General features: G+C 48.3%; 1 protein-coding gene across 7 annotated transcripts in view; it reads right to left on the minus strand.

Moving 5' to 3' along the window:
* Positions 1-19741, minus strand: part of FHIT (fragile histidine triad diadenosine triphosphatase) — a 1028576-nt gene that overhangs the window by 161789 nt on the left and 847046 nt on the right. The gene's annotated exons all lie outside the window — the stretch shown is intronic.

The following is a 19741-nucleotide window of genomic DNA, read 5'->3' on the forward strand; positions in this document are numbered from 1 at the left end:
GGATTGCATTAGAAGGTAGATAGCAGGTGTAAGCTGGGGGGCTGCAGGGTCAGGGTTACATAGTATTGGCTTGGCAGTGTTCTGAGAAGACTATGGGATAAAGGAAATTCTCCTCAGACTCTGCTGTCAAACCACACAGCTGTTCAGATAGCAATGGTATTATGGGGAGGACACATGGGGATGTATAGAATGCCTAACAGCATGTATTCTGCAAGGCTAAAAAAAGTTTTGCTTTTACAACATCTTCCAAGAAAGTGGAACCTGAACGTTGCTGGTACAATCGGTGGTGGAGGGCCCTGGTGGCATAAAACCCACTGGGAGTCCAGGTTCTGGGAAAGCCAAGTGCTCACAACCCTTATGAGGAAGAAGAGTTAAGGGACGAGCATAGCCAGAAAGGGCGTGTGGCCAGAGCAGTCACAGAGCGCAACAGTCTTCTGCAAAACTGGTGGAAATGAAGGAGCCCACTGATGTCAATAGGAGTCTTTCCATTGTCTTCAACGGACAAGGGATCGGGCCCCAAAGTCCCCTCCATATTTGGCAGAACCCTGGCGCTGGTAGCTGCAAGAGCAACACCCTCCCTCAAAAGCATCTCTTCCTTGTTAGCTGCCTCCATGAGGTGTGATGTATTGTTGACATCAACAGCTCATCTAAGATTGGCCCTGTCGTACTATGGAGAGAGGGGGGCTGTATTTGATCATGAACTCTGGGGAAAGATGGGTAAATAAATAATTTCAAATACAGTGGAACCCCGCTATAACGCGATCATTGGGGACCAAAAAATTCAATCGCGGTAAATGCGGGGTCGCGTTATAGCGGGGTTCCACTGTACTTGTGTTTAGTTTGCAGCAGAGTGTGAGCCCTGGCTAGCGGGAGGGAGGGAGCGGGGGGAGAGAGAGAAGGGGGGCGGTCAGCAGGGCCGGCTTTAGACCAATTCGCCCCGGCGGCGGTCGTCTTCGGGGGCCCCGCTCCCCTGGCCAGAGCACCAGCTGGAGACCGGCAGCCCCGCAGCCCCGCGACGCCGGCCAGACCGTTGGCTGGAGTGCAGCAGCCCCGTCCTGCGACCCCAGCCGGACCTCCGGCCGGACCGCGGCAGCCCCGCAGCCCCGTGATGCCGGCCGGAGGACAGCAGCCCAGCTCTCCCGGCCGGAGCACGGCAGCCCCGCAGCCCCGCGACGCCGGCCGGACGCTTGCTGGAGCGCGGCAGCCCTGCAGCCCTGCCCCACTCTCCTGACCGGACCGCCTGCCGTAGCCGCCGGGGCGGGCTGGAGTCGGCCCTGCTGGGGACAGAGGTGAGAACCCCAGGGGCCCGCCGGGGCTGCAGGGAGAGTCGCTCCTGCTGCAGCCTCTAGGGCATGGATCCCAAACGCCCCCCAGCCGCCGGGGCCAGACTCGTCCCGCGTTATAACCGAATTGGCGGTATCCCGGGGCACATTATAGCAGGGTTCCCCTGTAATGAAAACAGGGGGATAAAATTCAAACAAGTGAACCCCCATCTTTTAATAATTATTACTGCTAAGAATCCAGATAGCTTGGACTAGATCAGGGGTAGGCAACCTATGGTATGCGTGCCGAAGGCGGCACGCGAGCTGATTTTTAGTGGCACTCACACTGCCTGGGTCCTGGCCACCGGTCCGGGGGGCTCTGCATTTTAATTTAATTTTAAATTAAGCTTCTTAAACATTTTAAAACCTTATTTACTTTACATACAACACTAGTTTAGTTATATATTATAAACTTATAGAAAGAGACCTTCTAAAAACGTTAAAATGTATTACTGGTACGCGAAACCTTAAATTACAGTGAATAAACGAAGACTCCGCACACCACTTCTGAAAGGTTGCCGACCCCTGGACTAGATGACCTCCTGAGGTCTCTTCCAACCCTAATCTTCTATGATTCTACAAAGCCTCATACTCAGTGCCTAGATAGGGTGGAGCTCGGGGCATCAGGAACAGCCCTGAGTGCTTTGTGCAAAGTGTTATATGGATTTTGCCCCTGGTATCACTTGCTGAGTTGCAAATCAACCCCCAGTGATGAACCGCAGCAAGATTTTCAGAACACATGGCTCAAGTGTAGATTGAAGCCCAAAAATCAAAATTATTTTGCCTGTTTGTTTGGTAGGAAATTTACACACTGAGATATGGTGTTAGCTTCAGCCCATAAGAAGTCTTTGCTCACTGGAATAGAGAGAAATGACAGAAAAAGTTTCAGTTAGCAAGGTAGTCTGAATGCCTCTCCCTTTTTTCCTAGACTGCCCTAGAGAAAGCTGAGGAATACTCTATTGTTTATGCTGAAGAAAAATAATACAGAAAAATAATAATCAGGTTACAGCTGAAGATGCTTTTTGTAGGTTAAAAACTGTGTTTTTTGAGTAATACATCAGTGATAGTGTACTGATAGTGTATTATACTAATATATCATGAAAGCGATAGTGCTGGTATGATGTATTAGTGCAATACATCATCTGGGCATCATTGCTCTGATGATCTATTGCTCAAAACCACACTGCAAGCTGAAAGTTGCTCGTTGGTACCACTGGGCCTTCAATTTTACATTTGGAAAATTAAGGATTTTCAAGAAAAAGAAGAGAATGGAGCTTAAAGGTTGTGCTGGATATTTCACCAGACCAGAAAGCTTTTGGGGTGCTCCTTCGATTTAAAATGTACACTATATTCTGTAAATAACCTGCCATTCAGGTTCTCTCCTTCTGGAACACACAAGTCTTTACCTGACACAGGAATGTTTGAACGCATTTCTGTCCATTTGTCTATAGCCTTATATTACCTAGCTAGTGGTAGATGAAGACAAACCGAGCTATTTTTAATAGTCGTTTTCATTTCTATGGAAAAGTGTCCCAAGGTATATTTGGGATAGGTACTATATATGACAGAGACAGACAATCTGGGCAATTCAAGTAGGAACATGACCCAAACCCTACTGAAGTCAATGGGAAGGCGCTATTGATTTCAATGGACATGGACTCAGGCTCTACGACTGAAAAAAGCAGTAAGATACAGTGCACGCTGACTTGCACTGTAAATGTTTCCTAATGTGACCCTCTATCCAGGAAGGCTGCCTGCGATTAGAATTAGAAAGGAGAAACACAAAAGATACGTCAATTGTCTTAAAAAAACCAACCCCCGCCCACGTTTATACCAGCATCTGGGCCACTTAAAAGCAGTAGGACAATTTCATGGTTTGTTCCCCTTTACTATTTGCATTATGTTTTTATGGAACGCGATATGTTGTAGAACAAAATCTACCTATGCTATTTAAAAACCAAGGGGTTTGCTTTTCGGATGAGGTAACCATGACCAAGTAAGAAAGCAGGTGGTTTGACTGCAGATATCCCAGATACTTTTTTTTAATACTCTGAAAAGAACATAGAGGACACTGAATTCTCCCTACTGTTTGTGTAATAGAGTCGGGCAGGAGCTGCGAGGTGCAATTACATCTGAAGTGGTTTCCTTCTCTTCTGCTTTCCTGAAAAATAAGGGGATAAAATAGCAGCATGGATCTGGAGGTGCCATGTGGTGAGAAACATCTGGGACAGGGAACTTACACCTTCTTTCATTTGCCTTCCAATTTAACAGCCTTCGGGCTGGGTTTTTTGTGTGGGTTTTTTTTGGTTCTTCATTAATTTTTTCTTTCACTAAGGCCTTGATCCAGCAAGGCCCTTAAGTACGGGCTCAACTGCTGCATGTGAATAGAACCATTAGGTTGATTGATTCAAGGGGACAAGTCACATGCTGGAAATTATGCATGTGCTTTAGTGCGTTGCTGGATAGGGGTCTACGTTTGGTTCTCAGACGCCACCTGACGGCCAAAGTCTATGCGCCAGATCCTCCTGTGTGCTCTGGCTGCTCTGAGACGCTCCAATGGCACAGAACATCCCTACAATATGCGTAAGAGCCATCTGAAAATTCCTCCGGCCACAAAGACAGCGTGGGCCTTTGTATAGAGCACTCAACGGGGACCCTGTCCTATTCCCGTCAGGCTTCTGCTGCTTACATTGGGCAAGTCACTTAACATCTCCATTCCTCAGTTTCCCCTCCCACCCTTCATCAATCTTGTCTCTTTAAATCACAAGTTCGTCATGGCAGGAAGTGTTTCTGTACACTGCCTAGCACAAAACAACCCTGATTTCATTTGGGGCCTCTAGGCACCCCGTACTAGAAATAATAAATAGTAATAGCAGCTCATGCACCTCCCTCCTATCTACATCCTGGGGCAAGGGCTATGGCCAGTGGCATCCCTATGGCTGGGATCCCGGAACTGCACTGTAGGGGAGATGGCATAACATAAAGCAGCCCTGAGGTTGCTCTACATTACACTGGTAAAAATGGCCAACTGGCTTCCCGAATAGGGAGGGAAGATGGTGAAGACGAGAGGGTGGAAAGGTGGCTTTTAACTTCCTTCCTGACCTGCCCTGAGCTGCAGCTGCGCTATGCTCAGGAGCTGGGCCTATGTTTTCTTTGCCTATAAAACATGACGATCTGTCAGATTAGATTCCTTGCTGACCTCCGAGCCTCTTAGCAGCTTCCCAATGTTCTCTTCCGGGGAATTTAGCTCGGGAGAGAGGTAACAGATCGACAGCCCTTGGAAGCTGAGGTCCAATCCGAATTCATAGAAAAAGTGCAGTAGGGGGAGCCATCGTGTTAATGCTCCTCCCGCCCACCCCAGCGTAATTAATGTGTCCCACCCTTTTTTGGAAGGACCACAATTAGCGAAGAGAACAGGCCAATCTCTAGCTCCCACGCCCTTCAGCCCCGCCCCACTCCACCGAACAGCTTTCAATCGCTGCTGAGTTGTATTTTCTTTTTCTTAAGAAGTGCTCTTTGGTTTCCCATGATTTTGATACAACAATCCATGGTACTGACATCAGGACAGAGAGGTGTGAACATACACCTGCAGGGCTTTGTGTGTTTAGCTATTGTTTGTGTTTCTGTTCGGATTTGGCACAGGGAACCCTAACCACGTTCCAAATACCAGTGTGTGTCAGTCACAGAAGAAATCCCCCAAATGCTCTTGTCTACGACCTTCAGAAAGTAATGCCTTTTAGACGGCAAGCTCTCTAGGGCAAGGACTGCCCCCTCTCCCCTTTGAAAGGTGCCTACCACATTTGAAGAATATGAAGAATGATCAATAAACAGCAATTGCTAATGGGGAGATTGATCAGGCTGCAGGACAGGAAGCAGTGACAGCCCCATCACTTGACAACCCAGAATGCCCTGTAAGAAGCAAGCCTGCACAGGCCAAGAGATCTAGAGATCTTTGCCATCTCCAACATTCGTGTTTCAATGAAGGAATCTTAGGCTCAAGACTATGCAAAATTTTCAATGTGACTTTGGAGGTGGCAGGCTGCCTAGGTCATTCAAGAGTGCACTAATCTCTCTAATATTGAGATCTGGCAAAGAGGCAGGCGTTTGTGGAAATTATACCTCTAAAGTCGAGTTCCAGTGAGCATGAGCTGCAAAATACTTGCAAAAATCTTAGCCAAGAAAACTGGAGCCTGTTTTCCTAGAGATAATCCATCCTGCTCAGTTGAGTTTTGTTTTAATATTATAGGCCATTCACAGAGTGATGCCTATAGCTAAGGTGGTGTATATATAGAGAGAGAATCATGTTTGAATAGCCGATCAGTCCCCTTGCACTAGTTATAGAAATGTCTGTTGATAGGCTCGGAATAGCTTGCAGAAGTGGATGTTGAAGGTGATTTTGGCAACAGATGGAATGCTAAAGACAGGTGTTGAATCAGCCATCATTAACATATGGCACCGTGAAGGATATAGAAGATCCCTGTACTATTTTATGACTATTATGTGTGCCGTTTGCCTGGTTGTTATACTGCTTGTTGCAGGGTTACAAGGATAACTTCCAACAGGAAAGGAAACAATAGCCCAGCTAAGAGTTTGTCAGCACTCATCTGGGGCTATTAACTGTAATAAGTTACATCCAACCACCACTGGTGGGATGCATAAACTGGTTCAGGAGCCCCAGGACAAGGAACTGGGGGCCCTGAAGACAGAGAGGGAAACACAAGGGTGGCATGGGGCAAACTGTCCCCCCACACCCAGAAGCAGGGGTGTCTGGATGAGCTAAGCCTATCTAAATTTCGGTAAAACGAAGTGTGAGAGGTAATCGCCTTTATTGGACCAATTTCCGTTGGTGAGAGAGACGAGCTTTCGAGCCCCACCGAGCAGTGAAGCTGGGAGCACCTTTCCCAGACGTGAAGAAGAGCTCTGTGGGGCTCGAAAGCTCGTCTCTTTCACTAACAGAAATTGGTCCAATAAAGGATATTCCCTCGCTCACCGCCTCTCTCTAATATCCTGGGACTGACATGGCTACAACTACACTGCATATCGGTTAGACAACTGCTCACAGGCCCTCTGTGTTTTTAATCCTTTTCTCTTGTTACGCTTTGATTCCTTCTGGTTTGTCTCACTGTATTCTCACATCGGTCACAGGCCCCAAAGGGAAGTCTTATAGGGCAGCCAAATCCACTCAGGCCTGCTCTGCAATCATAGCTGGTATACAGGGTTTGCAGTCAAGGACCCAGTCTGGAGTGAGAGAAAGGTGAGATTCCACGGAGGGAGGTGAAGGCTCAGAGCCTGTCACCTGTGCAGACTGCACTCAGGGGGGGTCAGAGGTACGGCTAGCTCTGCTCTGTGACAAGCATTACAACCTTCCTGGCAGATAAAGGCACTGATCGGGACAAGCCACTTTCCCACTTGTTACCGAGCTGTGCTCTGCGACCTGCGGCGATATGCCCCAGGCACAACGTTACAATCAAAGGGACTGTGGTTGGGAAAAGAGCAGAGTTTTGCTGACAGCACTTTCTTGTTTGCTTGAGAACTTCTGCCGTCCATTCCAAAGACACTGGATTTTACAGGAGAAAAAGCTTCTCACGACAAGATTCACAGCAAGAATTCCAGAATAATATCCACCCTCGGAGTAAGACTGAGAGTGGGTGACAAAGGGTAACACGCACACTACTTAGATAGCAATATGAAAAATAGGGCAATTCTCCTTTCTTGTAAATTGGTCTTCCCATAGCACATCCATTTGTTATTCTTGATTAACTACTTGATTAGTTGGCCCTGTAACAAAAGCACTCTGTAAAAGAAAGGTCTGAACACCTGTAGGTAGTTAGTTACTAGAAAAAGCTCTCTCTATTGGCCCATAAAGATATGTAGCATTATCTGTAAGGGTACGTCTACACTTACCGGAGGGTCCGGCGGCAGGCAATCGATGTTCTGGGATCGATTTATCGCGTCTGGTTTAGACATGATAAATCGATCCCGGATCGATCCCGGAAGTGCTCGCCGTCAACGCCGGTACTCCAGCTCGGCGAGAGGAGTACGCGGCATCGACGGGGGAGCCTCCCTGCCGCGTCTGGACCCGCGGTAAGTTCGGACTAAGGTACTTCGAATTCAGCTACGTTATTAACGTGGCTGAATTTGCGTACCTTAGTCCGAAGTGGGGGGACCAGGTAGTGGGGACCAGGCCAAGTTAGTTGGTTCAATAAAGTTGTTGTTGTTGTTATGCAATGCAAACAACTTCAAAGGTGCAGCCCTTCCCATTCATCAGTTTCTAGCAAGCCCCACCTAGGTAGGTCTAGAGACCAGGCATCTACAAATTCTTGGTTGGTCTTGGATTCCATCTAGCTGGTATGGAGAGCCCCCTCCCAAGTCCTCGCTAACCCTGCATCTCCTACAGAGGCTTCCCTGGTCCCTCTGCTTGGGAGCACTGGAGAGCTTTCACCAAGCTGCCTTCTTCTCAGCAAGATCCTTGAACCCTCCCTGGCTGCCCTTGTATTCCCCAGCAGACCTGGGTCCTGGTCACAGGCTCCCATTACAGAGGGCCGGCATGGAGAGGCAGAATCAGCACTAGCGGCTCACCTGTAATGGAGGAGGTTACAGGCATGGGTTTGCAGGGAGGATAGTGGTGCTTTCAGAGAGTGCAGGGGAGAGAGGGAAAGCTTGGAGGGGAAGATACTGAATCTAGTATTGGTCATTTAGGTGTAAGATGATGGTGAGACATGCAGGAGATGTCAGAGATGCGGGGGGATTGGATTAAGGGAGACAGGCTGGGAGTTGAAAGATAGAGTTTGTGAGTTATCCGAACAGAGATGGCAGCTGAAGCTTTGTGAGTGGATGGGATCACCTAGAGACAAGGTACGGAGACAGAAGAGGACCAGGGAAATAGCCCTGTGGGAGAATGGGGGAGATCTCCAGGCAAATCACATGACACTTTTGCTTTTTCCTTGTTTCCAAGCGCTAAACTGCAGGGTTGCACTCAGACAGCTAACCCGAGCAGCCACTCACACTGCTGTGGCCACACCGCTAGTTTTAGCATGCTAGCTAGATCAGAGCTAACGTGTGTGTACATCTGCCCGAGCTGGGAATGCAACCTCCCAGTGCCAGCCTAGCCAGACCCTTAGTGGAGTATATTTTCAAACAGCTCCCAACTCAGAGATCCACCATCCTCGGTAAACGACTTATCTGTCGACGACTAGGAAATGTTACAAAGAGGAGCTGTGGGTGGGCCGGAACAAAGACCTCTGACACCATAATGATAGGAATGGAAGGGAAAACTACGCAAGAACCTTTTCAAACCCACTCAAGAGCTGAGGTTAAAACTTATACAGCACAGGGGAACGTTGAGCGTTTACTGGAGAGCAGCCAAAAAGCAGGAAACCTGGCATGAATCACAATAATTAGCCCATGCAACAGCACCATTCGTGTCAATGTGGGTCCTATGGCACTGTCTTTCTGAGAGGTAACGAGGGACTGAGTGAAAGTGAACCAGACCTGCAGCATTGCCGCTGAGCTGAAAGCAGACTCCTTGCCCCTCACCCACGGCCCGAGGCTCTGCACGTGGGAATAACTCTGTGGAAGTCAACAAAGTTCCACTGGCGTAAAGCTGGGACGAGAGGAGAACCCGGCCCATGGATTCTTGCCATCTACCTCTCACTTCCCTGCATGGGCCATCCTATCGCGCCGTTCTGTCTCTGCAAGCTCTGCGGACTATTCTAGGATCATTTAAACAATCCAGGAGATACGGCTGGGACTGGGAATCCAGGCACTCAACTACCACTGAAATGCCACGGAAACTGGTTATTTAATTCCCTTCAGCTCCTTTCAAAATCCCTGCTTCCGAGGGCAGAGCCTCTCCTTTCGATGGGCTGAATGTTGCAATCCAGACCCCTGCAGCACTCCCCTTAACTCAATGCCCTGGGTGAGGAGGGCAGGGTTTGGCCCAATGAGAGGTATGTCCTGGCGTTCATTTTAACCAGAGGTACTCTCCCGTATGTGCATGCAGAGTGAACGACTATGTCCTTTACATGAGCAAGGGCTGCAGCCAAAGGACATTGATTTCAGCAGGTTTCCCTCCCCATCAGAGCCAGAAAATGCAGGGACTGTCTGTCCTGTCATTCAGCTCCTGTGCGTCACTACAGGGGTGCAAAGGGGCTGGATTCTGGCTGCAAATACCCAGCACAGAATATTCAACAGAGGGGGAAGTCCCTGCTGGTGCATCTGAGCCCTGCACCTCTGTCCCCCCAGGAGCCATTTTAAGAATTGTTAGGGCCAGGGGCTTGCCCTCAGGGTCAGGAAGCCGAACCAATTCCTGTCCACATCCTGCATGGTGCCAATTGGAGCTGTGGTACAGCACTGCCCCATTGTGTTTACTTTGTTGTCGAGCAGTAACAACGCTGTAGAATTTACATAGTATCTTCTACCCAAGGATCTCAAACCATTCTCCAAATAGCAGTGAATTGAAAACCTTGCTGTACCCATGTGAAACATCATCTCCATTTTACAGATAAGGCACAGAAAGGTGAAGTGACTTGCCCAAGATCCCACGGGAAGCCTGTGGCAGACTCCAGAACAGATCCTGGATCACCTGGCTCTCAGTCCTATCCCTTGCCCTAGATTAGCCTTTCTCCTTAATATCTGTATCTGCCGCAAAGCATTGGGATGCAAATTTAAACGGTGACTGCATATTCTCCCCCAAGTCTTTCCTTACGCCGTGATGAATGCATATTGCCTTAACACTTGCCATACACATAATTACAGTTCTTTAATTTGTTTCAATAACATGTATTATAATAAACATTTACTGCTCCACGAATAAACATTGAAATGAAGCTCCTAATGGGGGTTATGTGTTTCGAAGCCATTCATGGCGTCGGTAAAGTCTCTCTCTACACTTAATGAAAGCCGTTTCCATAATCTGTGCATTATTGCTTAAGCCTCCCTTTAGGAATATTTTACAAAGTAAAATTTCTGTGAAATATTATCAGCCCAAAGAGAAAATGTTAAGAGGATTATCAAATTGTCCTGTTAAAGGGACAGCGCACGCTTTCATGTCCCTCCAGAGATGCTAACACACTAATTATGGGCAATGTGCTGGCTAATTATCTCACTGGTCCAGTGCATTATGACTGTGCTTTTCACTTCAGAGACCTCGTTTAATGAAAAGAATGGGAGCCCTCTAAAAGGTCAGATACAAAGGGCAATAAAATGCTAATTTATTTTCTAGCGCTAATCAGATACATTTCAGACCCCGAAAAAATCTTGTAAGGTTCAGCAGGCTCCAAGAGGTAAAGGTAGAATCAAGAAATGAACGAGAAATATTCCTGTCCAGAGAGTCTGATGCAGCTTAACTCAATCTAATTCATACCGTCCTATAACTAATATCCAGGGGCTGATCCTCACCTCATTGAAATTAGTGTGAGTTTGACCATTGGCTCTGATAACAGATGGATTTGGTACCTGAAATGAGATCTAAAGACCATTGATGTCACTGGAAAGACTCCAGAGGACTTTCAGGTCCCTAGAGAATTAATAATGATCTCTCTCTCTCTCTCTCTCACAGACACACACACACAGAGTATTTCTCCACATGCATGGGGACAGCTGAGATAAGGGGTGAAATATTCCTTGTCTCCACTAGAAGGAAATAAGAGCATTCAAAATAGTTCCAATAATCCAACCTCTCTTGAGGACAGGAGCGGGGATGGGAAAGATGGAGGGCCATCAGAGAAATTCAATTGTAAAAGGATTTACACTGGAGACAAAACAATGACTTGCTTATTTTGGGGGAGGAGGGACACGACACTAGTATCTCGTGTGGATGGTTATCTGTTACACAATTGTTACAAGTATGATCTAGAGGGACAGGGTTAGTTTCTGAGGGACTGAAGTATTGTTCATGTCTCCTTCCTGCCTCCTCTTCCATTCATTAGAGCCATTCAAAGAGGGGCCACTGCAAGGAGAAGGTAAAGATTTTCAGTGACGGTCCCTAAACCAAGCCCCACAACTCTGGGTGAATGATGAAAGATCATTCAAGCTGCACTGCTTGTCATCACAGGATCTGTCAGTCTGTTGGCCAAAACTCCCCAAGCTTTGTGTCAGTCATGAGTTCTCTCCCGTCCCTGAGAGCCACATCGCCTTAGAACTAGGAATAGCTCTGTGCCTAGGTGCAACAAGCTCAAGCCCAAATAGTGTTATTTATATACAAAAACTACACCAAGGAGCCATCGCTCCCTGAGTGTAGGAATATTTTTCTGTTTTATTGCCAAGTCTGCACATTCATCTGAGCGCTTTCGCTGCTTCAGTGAAATCTTTTACATGTAAAATGATCTTCTGCTATAAAAAGCTGATTGTAGGCGATTTAGTATTTCAAAGATGGCAATTTATGTGACTGGAACAAAAAAAAGTTCAACAGAAACAGAATTTTACTTAATCAGAAATTCTTTAATGTTTCAGTGTGGTTTTCTCGTCATATTTTTCTTCCCACAGTACCGGCCCCTATCTTTCATTTAGCTTGAAATAGAAGAACTTAGCTAAATCATGATTTTTATCTATTTGCGTATATGTCATTTTCCAATCTAGTCTTCACCTTGTATTTAATGTGTTCTTAGAGTCATCATATTGTCAAGGTGCCGATCCTGCAATCGCTTGGACATATCCTCACCTTTAAGCTCCTTAAGTCAATGGAACTGCTCATACGCTTTAAAGTTAAGCACATTTGCAAATTTGTGAGTGTTTGCAGGATCAGAGCCTATGTTTTCAAAAGGGCCGAGGCCCCGCCATCCCTTTTTACTAACACAGTTTGTATCCACAAAGGGCAAAACTCCTCTTTACTTCAATGATGCAGAATCAGGCTCAAAATGAACTGCAATTGCAAATCTCAGCACTTGCACCTCTTGCCACCTGAGTTACATCTGCAGGGAGGGTGTTCGAGACTTGGGCAATCCGATTTATCCCCGCAGTTCAACTCTGGGTGCCAAATGCTGGCACAAATGACATCTGCCAAAGGGAGCATAGATCCTTTAAATCGGTCATCTCGGGCCTGGTTCAAAGCTCACTGAAATGAATGGAAAGACTCATTGACTTCAGTGGGCTTTGGATCAGCCCCAGAAGAACAGCAGGGTGGCACCACCAATGTTACCTCAGGTTTGTGGTGTTGTTTTGTTTCTTTCTTTGTTTTTTTTATAAAACTCAAGGGCAAGCCCACTGAAAGGTCTCGAAAAAGCAGTCTCTACACATTACTGAGTGACTAGCAGCAATGAGAGTTACCATCCAGAGAAGGAAGGATCTCATCTCCCAAACTCATGGTGCAAATGCTCGTTCATTCTTGTGCTGCTCTAGCAGCAGGTGATTTCTTCTTACGCTTCTTCAGATTTGGCCTGAATCTATTCCATTAAAGTCAGAGGCAAAACTCCCATTAACTTCAATGGTGCAGAATCAGGTCCTTTCTGAGTTAAAGAAAGATGACATCAGAGCTGGTCAAAAATGTGGAAGAATAATTACAAAAATTGTCCCAACATTTGGGGAGGGGGGGCTAATCCCAATTTAAAAACAGCTGTTTCCTCCAGGTAGCACTTTGCAATCAGATGTAAACACATTTCGTTTTTCTTTACCTTGTTTATATTACACTCTAAACTCTTTTGGACCGGGACTGCAATTTACTAAATATCTGTACAGCACCTTGCACAAAACGACCCTGAGTCGGTCTAGGCCATTATGCACTGCTACAATAACAATAATAATCAATACAAAGAAAGACATCATTCATTAGTAATTGGCGAAAAACAACACAGCCGTTTCACTTTGCAGATTTAATTAAGGAAATGTATATCTATTCAACCCTTCTGTATATTCATGAGCCATTTACAGGCAAATGGTACACTTAGTAACAGAGCTCGTCTAGTGCACCCTAACCTTGATCCACATGAATTACCCCTAATTGGGAAAAGAGTTATTTCAAAATCATTTACGTCTGAGAAGTGCTTTAAACCTTAGAACTTTGTAAGATTTCTAATAGACACTGCAGTTTGCCAGGCTCCCAGCTGAGACTGCCAGACCTGCTGTACTGGAGAACTTGCACCAGGCATTTGGTCCAAAATGTCCATTGATTGCTGTGATGAAGGCCACATGGGCAGGAGGTCGGTAAACGTGTGCAGTTTATGATTATGTCCCTAAGTCATTTAACCTTCCGAATTAACATTGTGTGCACCTTGTCACCCAACAGGGGGCTGTACAAGCAGGTGAAAAGATAGATGTATATTCCTAATGACTGCTTAGGAAACCGCTGAGCTTTGGTCGGTGCCCATGTTGGTTCAGTTCATTAATGTAATTAACCAACAATCAATCTTTTTAAATTAGTTACACAAAAACAGCCCTGCCAGATCAACTGACATGAAAGTGAGGTCACGCTCCGTTTCTGCACGATTTAACACTCACTCTGGAACAGAGTACCGGGCGTTAGAAGCATGGCAAACTGGAGCCAAATTCATTTTGAAGCTCTACAACTTAATTACAGGGTACAAAATCTGTGCAGCTGGCTTGGTGTTATTTTGCACGGACTGCCATGTTTGCAGGAAAACACCTTGGCGATCCAAAGAGTTCAAAGACGTAAAGAATAGCAACATCTGCTCTCAAATACATATGGTTAATCAGAAGATGATAGAAAACTGTTTCTTGTTAATAAAACAGAAAGTTGGCCCAAGCAGACGGCTTCACAGTTGCCCGGTGTTAGCACATGAGACACACCACCACAGAGTTCTGATTGGCATCACCGAATTCAGAAAGAACCCTGACAAGTGGAAGAAAGTAACACCAAGAAAGCAACTCCCTCGCTCAACCTGCTGTTAGTGCCTGGCCTCTTGATTTGGGCTCAAAGGAAAACGACAGGACAAATAAGACAGAAAATGGCTTTCACTGAACAAAAAGTGATCTGTAAAAAGCTAAATTATGGCTCTGAGCAAGGGACAAGGGCAGAGCAGGAGCAGACAGACTCCGAGAATCACGCCGTACACCTGCTTGTTGCCTCCTGCTCTGGGGCTGAGGGGTGGGGAAGGCCTCTGCTAGGCCTACACCTGGTGCAACATATATCCCCCCTGGGGAGCAGACTGGCATGTTGCCAAGGTGACCAAGTCTCCACCCATTTCCCCAGCTCCCAGTGCGTGCACAGGGGATGAGGCGGTTGTAGCTAACCATGGTATGAATGGGCCAAACTGAGCGCTGGGCTCAGAGGAACCAGGAAACCCATCTCCACACTTTCCATTCGCAGCCCTCTCTCTGTGCCGACTCCGATGAACACACAAGTCCTTGCACCAAGTGGAATGCACATACTCCCATTCTGCAAGGTGCAAGGCAGGTAACGGGTTATTATTTTCCGGATGCAAAACATCTGCACAGCTGTGGGCGGGTGCGCCAGCAGGCTCATTTGAGGCTATAGGCAGTTTGCTTTTTAACCCTTACAACTGAACTTGCGCTACGCTGCTCTTCACTTCTCCCAGCAGCCTGGGTTTGGGATTCATCCTTACGTTCCCCCAGTAAGCCAGCATCTGGCTCGTCTTCATCCCTCACACTGACTGAGCGGATCCGATTGCTTCCACTGGGTATAACCGAGAGCGTTTTGCTGACCTCACTACTGAGGCCAGGTCTGATCTCCGGTCGAAGCAGTCACCTAGGGAATACGCAGAAGTGAATCCGTCACCTAGGAAGCAGCACGCGGGGAAAGTCTGTCGTGAGCCTGCAAACTGCCGAGCCCCCTCCTGCAAAGTGCTGGGGGCCTGCCAGTGCCACCTGGCGGAGTGAGCTCTGCAGAGTCAGGGCACCCACAAGTCCCCCTGAAATCAATGGAAGCTGCAGGTGAGAAAGTCGAGAGAGGGAATTGAGGGGAGAGGGCTGGTTCTTGGGGCTGGGGAAGGAGATGCGGGTAAACAGTCATCGAATTTAAGGCCAGACGGGACCAGCAGATCATCCTGTCTGACCGCCTGTATATCACAGGCCAGCAACACCCACACACCAAGCCCCCAAGAGGGACGGCGAACCTTCGTTCTATTTTTAAAATGGTGCGTACATTAGCATGAGAACCGGGGATGTGATCTGCTTCTGGGAAGGAAAAGAGCTATGTGAGAACTGTCTCTTTAAGTAACCACCATCCTCTGCGATGCTGCTTCCGTAAAAGACCACAGCAGGCGCCTCTGGAAACAGGACTGAGGCAGACGTAGGCGAGTTTAGAATGAATAGCAGTGCGTCCCGGTAATGAAAGTCGCCTTGGCCAGTCAGAGCAGCTTTCGCCCAGTAGGATTTTCTTAGCTTTCACACGCAAAAGAAAAAGCACACTCAAGAAATCCACAGAAGCAAGTGGCAGCATATCATCAACTTATGCTGCCTTATGAAAATGCTCTGACTCTCTAAAGCAGCAGACCTCCACCAGCAAAAAGATGAGGGGTTTACCCTGAGAACAGCTGATTAGTTAGCACATAGCTACTTCATCGCACTAGCCTTCTGGTAGATGGAACTGCAGCGGTGTGTCATAGGCCCTATACGGCTAATCACAAATGGAGTTTGTCCTTGAAGGCTCAGGACCTGTGCTTTTCAAGCAGGAGGGTTTGAGTTCTAGCCTCACTGTTAACATGAATTTGCTAGGTGGGTTTGCATCTGCTGTAATACGGTATAAATCAAACACCAGCAAGGGCCTAATCTGCATTGTTTTAGCACCCAAACTTCCGCCGAAGTCAATAGGAGTTTGCAATGCAAAAGGAATGCAGAACAGGGGGTCCAAAGTGTATGTGACAGCCTCATAAATGCAATTAATCTACTAATGCCGAAAGAATTACTAATCAGAACAGAAAAAACTCTGGAAGTGTTCATATTAATTCTTCTTTGCTACTAGACGCCCAGCGAGCACCATGAAACATTGCCATTTACAGAGGGATAGCTCTTTATTTATGCAATCTATTGCTCACATTTAACTAATTAGGCAGCCTGGTACATTTTAGAACTTGTGATCTATGTGCTATATTTGCATAAGTGCAGCATATTTAATGTAAGTACAATTGTTTTAGCACCACTAGCAGCATATTAAAGACTTCATATAATTAGAAGAGTTATTGACTCCAACTTTAATACAAGTTATGTGTTTAAAAAAAGCCTATTAGTTAAGTTGAATTAAAGGAACATTTACTCTAGAGATGCATCTGGAGCCTCACAAGTTTTGTAATAAAGGACACAAGGGATCAGAATGTGCTGTTTGGGAACCGGCAAGCCAGTTCAGATAAAATAAGAATTGACCCAAACCTTCTACCAACCTTTTTGCAGGCTGAATGCTTTCTAAAATGTGTCCTTCCCCCACCCCCACCCCCCATTTCTTGGTACACACCAGACCAAGGGTCTGATCCTGAGAGGTGCTGAAAATCTGAGACTCCCAATAAGGTCAACAATAGCTGTAGATGCTCAGCACTTCCTTGGGATTCATAGGTTCCAAGGCCAGATGGGACCATTGGGATCATCTAGTCTGATCTCCTGCATCGCACAGGCCAATGAATTCCCCCACAATAATTCCTACAGCAGATCTGTTAGAAAAACATCCAATCCTGATTTTAAAATGTCCAGTGTTGGAGAATCCACCGTGACCCATGGTCAATTGTTCTAATGGGCAATTACCCTCACTGTTAAAAAAAATTATGCCTTATTTCCAGGCTGAATCAGGTCCAGAAAAGTGGCAATGCCAAAATGCCCCCAGAGAGACTATACTGACCAGAAACCCGAAGTACTGCAAGTCTCACACGGTCCATCTACTCTGAAAACGAAGGTGTAATTATAGCAAGGGGAGCTTTAATCTAGTTAGTGCAGATAACACCCGTAGTGAAAACGTGGCGGCACAGGATTCAGTGCATGGGTGCCGGAACAGGTGGGGTCAGGGGGCCACGGCCCCATCACTTTTGAAAGTGGGAGGGTTCTGCCTGCCTAATTTTTATTGGCCGTACTGGCTAGTGATGGGGGGAGAGGGTGGAGAGGCATGAGTGGGGGGCGGGGTTTTGGGGGGAAGGGGCAGCTCAGGGACTCAGGGGAAGGGGCAATGGTGGGGCAGAGGTTCAGGGAAGGGAGCAGTGGGGGGGGGCACAGTTCAGGTGCTAGAGGTCCCCTCACACTTCTAGGGTAGGGTTACCATATTTCCACAATCAAAAAAGAGGACACTGGGGGGTGGGGGGTGGAAGCCCTGCCCTATCCCTGCCCCCGCCCCGCCCCCATCCACTCCCTCCCACTTCCCACCCCCTGACTGCCCCCCTCAGAACCCCAACCCCCCCTGCTTCTTGTCCCCTGACTGCCCCCTGCTGAGAATCCCCCACCCTAACTGTCCCCCTAGGACCCTACCTGTCCCCTGACTGCCCCAACCCTTATCCACTCGCATGGGTGGCAGGGTTGTAGAAATTTTGGTGGTGCCCAGAACCCCCACCCACCTGCCTAAGGCTCTGGGAGGGGGGCTGGGTGGGGGGAGGAGGTCTGGGGTGCAGGTCCTGGGCTGGGGATTAGGGTGCAGGAGGGGTGCAGTGTGCAGGTTCTGGGATAGAGTTTGGGTGTTTGGGTGCTGGGTGCAGGCTCCGGGCTGGGGCAGGGGGTGGGTGTGCAGGAGGGGGTGAGGGGTGCAGGCTCTGGGATGGAGTTTGGGGGTGGGAGGCGGTGCAAAGGGAGGGGGTGCAGGCTTTGGGAGGGAGTTTGAGGGCAGGAGGGGGTGTGTGGGAAGGGGGAGGGGGTTTGGGAGGGAGTTTGGGGATAGGAGGGGATGCAGGGGTGAGGGCTGTGGGTTTGAGGATGAGGGGTTCATGATGCAGGAGGGGGCTCAGGGCTGGGGCAGAGGATTAGGGTGTGGGGGGATGAGAGCTCAGGGCTGGGGCAGAGGATTAGGGTGTGGGGAGATGAGGGCTCAGGGATGGAGCAGAGGATTAGGGTGTGGGGAGATGAGGGCTCAGGGATGGAGCAGAGGATTAGGGTGTGGGGGGATGAGGGCTCTGGCTGGGGATGAGGGGTTCATGCTGCAGGAGGAGGCTCAGGGCTGGGGCAGAGGATTAGGGTGCGGGGGGAATGAGGGCTGGGGTGGGGCGTTGAAGAGGCTCAGTGCTAGGGTGGAAGGGCAGGGTAAGGGCAGCCTGTCTTCCCATTAGTGGATGGGGGACGCTAGGATCTGGGGGGCAGCAGGCAGCAGTTGCTGCTGGCTCTGGCAGTACAAGCAGGCAAGGGAGAGGCAGGCAGAGGGGGGGGGACCAAGGAGGAGGGATGCGCGGAGGGGTGGTGGCAGGTGGAGGTCGGGGACCCATCCAACCCTCCCCCGCTCCCTGACTGCCCCCCCCCCGGACTCCCCTTACCATTCTGGCGCCATGTGTAGGTAAACACGCTGCCCGGTGGGTTGGTTTGTGTGTTACACAGGGCTGCAGACAGAGGGAGGGGGGAGCAGAGGAGGGCTCTGGCTGCTAGAGGCCAATGGGAGCGGCTCAATTGGCCCAGCTGCCCAATCAGCAGCCACACTCTGCATGGAAGGGAGGGAGGGAAGCGAGGGAGAAAAAAACCCTGGACATTTTAACCTTGTTACCAATTCCTCCTGGACGGCTATTTAGAGACGCAAAAGCCGGACATGTCTGGGGAAATACGGACGGATGGTAACCCTATTCTAGGGACTTTCGGCTGCTCCTGGTTGAGTGCAGGCTAGCTGCCCCAGAACAAGACCACTGGGGACCAAGGGTGTGTACTCCGCTTGCTAGACTGTGCTATAGTGCATGCTGCCACATCTTCACTGTTACCGTCACCCATGCTAACCAGCTTAAAGCTACAATGCACTGAATCTAAATCATATCAATGCCGCCATCTGAATCAGGCTCATTAAAACGAAGGGGAGAATCTTGCCGTGTTTTTCTCGATACATTTAAACAAACAAGATTGCTCCTTCTCCCGTCCTTCCAGAAGTGGCCGAGCTACCGTGTTTATGCTCCATTCCCAGCCCAGGGCTAGACTGTGGCCCATCCTATAGACCCACCCAAGAGAGTAGGGGGAGCAAGGCACAGCGGGGAGAGCAGCCACCATGGGGCCATGCTGTCCCTTCCCCTCTCTGTGGAATAGGTATGGAAGGAGCAGGGAATGGGTGGATGGAGCCTGGGCTCTGCTTAAGCATGCCAGGGGAAGAAACGGCACCAGGACCAGGTACAGGGCTGGGATAGGATATTTCCTCTGCTGGAGCAGGGGAATAACCAAGAAGCCCTTGACAATCTGCTCCTAGGGCACCACAGCTGGGTCATGCATGGGGCTTTTTGCAAACTCATAAATAACTGACCCCTCATTCTGAATCCAAATCAGCAGAAGCATGAAACAAACATTCACAATATGCTGGGAAGCTTTCCATTTCTGCTTTGCAATCAGCACTTTCCCCATCCACAAACACACACAAA

Source organism: Malaclemys terrapin, chromosome 7 (assembly GCF_027887155.1).
Source record: "Malaclemys terrapin pileata isolate rMalTer1 chromosome 7, rMalTer1.hap1, whole genome shotgun sequence".
Lineage (NCBI taxonomy): Eukaryota > Metazoa > Chordata > Testudines > Emydidae > Malaclemys > Malaclemys terrapin.